Below are 2,580 nucleotides of genomic sequence, written 5' to 3' on the forward strand. Positions count from 1 at the left end.
AAAATATAAAAAGTATGATTAGTTCAATACAAATGACTTTAAACGATATTTAGCGGAATTATCACCATTTTTTACCAAATTTTTTCCCAAATTTTTTTTTCTATTTTTTGTATTCACCCAAATGTATTGTAAATACGTGTTTTAGATGTAAAATAATGTGAACTTAACGATAAAAATATAAAAAGTATGATTAGTTCAATACAAATGACTTTAAACGATATTTAGCGGAATTATCACCATTTTTTACCCAATTTTTTCCCAAATTTTTTTTCTATTTTTTGTATTCACCCAAATGTATTGTAAATACGTGTTTTAGATGTAAAATAATGTGAACTTAACGATAAAAATATAAAAAGTATGATTAGTTCAATACAAATGACTTTAAACGATATTTAGCGGAATTATCAGCATTTTTTACCCAATTTTTTCCCAAAGTTTTTTTCTATTTTTTGTATTCACCCAAATGTATTGTAAATACGTGTTTTAGATGTAAAATAATGTGAACATAACGATAAAAATATAAAAAGTATGATTAGTTCAATACAAATGACTTTAAACGATATTTAGCGGAATTATCACCATTTTTTACCAAATTTTTTCCCAAATTTTTTTTTCTATTTTTTGTATTCACCCAAATGTATTGTAAATACGTGTTTTAGATGTAAAATAATGTGAACTTAACGATAAAAATATAAAAAGTATGATTAGTTCAATACAAATGACTTTAAACGATATTTAGCGGAATTATTACCATTTTTTACCAAATTTTTTTTCTATTTTTTGTATTCACCCAAATGTATTGTAAACACGTGTATTAGATGTAAAATAATGTGAACTTAACGTTAAAAATATAAAAAGTATGATTAGTTTAATAGAAATGACTTAAGACGATATTTAGCGGATTCATCACCTGTATTTCAAAATTTTTTTACGACCTTTTATATTCACCCAAATGTATTGTAAAGACGTGTTTTAGATGTAAAATAATGTGAATTTAACGATAAAAATATAAAAAGTATGATTAGTTCAATACAAATGACTTTAAACGATATTTAGCGGAATTATCACCATTTTTTACCCAATTTTTTCCCAAATTTTTTTTCTATTTTTTGTATTCACCCAAATGTATTGTAAATACGTGTTTTAGATGTAAAATAATGTGAACTTAACGATAAAAATATAAAAAGTATGATTAGTTCAATACAAATGACTTTAAACGATATTTAGCGGAATTATCACCATTTTTTACCCAATTTTTTCCCAAATTTTTTTTCTATTTTTTGTATTCACCCAAATGTATTGTAAATACGTGTTTTAGATGTAAAATAATGTGAACATAACGATAAAAATATAAAAAGTATGATTAGTTCAATACAAATGACTTTAAACGATATTTAGCGGAATTATCACCATTTTTTACCCAATTTTTTCCCAAATTTTTTTTCTATTTTTTGTATTCACCCAAATGTATTGTAAATACGTGTTTTAGATGTAAAATAATGTGAACTTAACGATAAAAATATAAAAAGTATGATTAGTTCAATACAAATGACTTTAAACGATATTTAGCGGAATTATCACCATTTTTTACCAAATTTTTTCCCAAATTTTTTTTCTATTTTTTGTATTCACCCAAATGTATTGTAAATACGTGTTTTAGATGTAAAATAATGTGAACTTAACGATAAAAATATAAAAAGTATGATTAGTTCAATACAAATGACTTTAAACGATATTTAGCGGAATTATCACCATTTTTTACCAAATTTTTTTTCTATTTTTTGTATTCAACCAAATGTATTGTAAACACGTGTTTTAGATGTAAAATAATGTGAACTTAACGTTAAAAATATAAAAAGTATGATTAGTTTAATAGAAATGACTTAAGACGATATTTAGCGGATTCATCACCTGTATTTCTAAATTTTTTTACGACCTTTTATATTCACCCAAATGTATTGTAAAGACGTGTTTTAGATGTAAAATTATGTGAACTTAACGATAAAAATATAAAAAGTATGATTAGTTCAATACAAATGACTTTAAACGATATTTAGCGGAATTATCAGCATTTTTTACCCAATTTTTTCCCAAATTTTTTTTCTATTTTTTGTATTCACCCAAATGTATTGTAAATACGTGTTTTAGATGTAAAATAATGTGAACATAACGATAAAAATATAAAAAGTATGATTAGTTCAATACAAATGACTTTAAACGATATTTAGCGGAATTATCACCATTTTTTACCAAATATTTTCCCAAATTTTTTTTCTATTTTTTGTATTCACCCAAATGTATTGTAAATACGTGTTTTAGATGTAAAATAATGTGAACTTAACGATAAAAATATAAAAAGTATGATTAGTTCAATACAAATGACTTTAAACGATATTTAGCGGAATTATTACCATTTTTTACCAAATTTTTTTTCTATTTTTTGTATTCACCCAAATGTATTGTAAACACGTGTATTAGATGTAAAATAATGTGAACTTAACGTTAAAAATATAAAAAGTATGATTAGTTTAATAGAAATGACTTAAGACGATATTTAGCGGATTCATCACCTGTATTTCA

The sequence above is a fragment of the Diuraphis noxia genome, unplaced genomic scaffold, assembly GCF_037042655.1.
Source record: "Diuraphis noxia isolate RWA-SAM2 unplaced genomic scaffold, SU_Dnox_SAM2 contig0008, whole genome shotgun sequence".
Classification (NCBI taxonomy): domain Eukaryota; kingdom Metazoa; phylum Arthropoda; class Insecta; order Hemiptera; family Aphididae; genus Diuraphis; species Diuraphis noxia.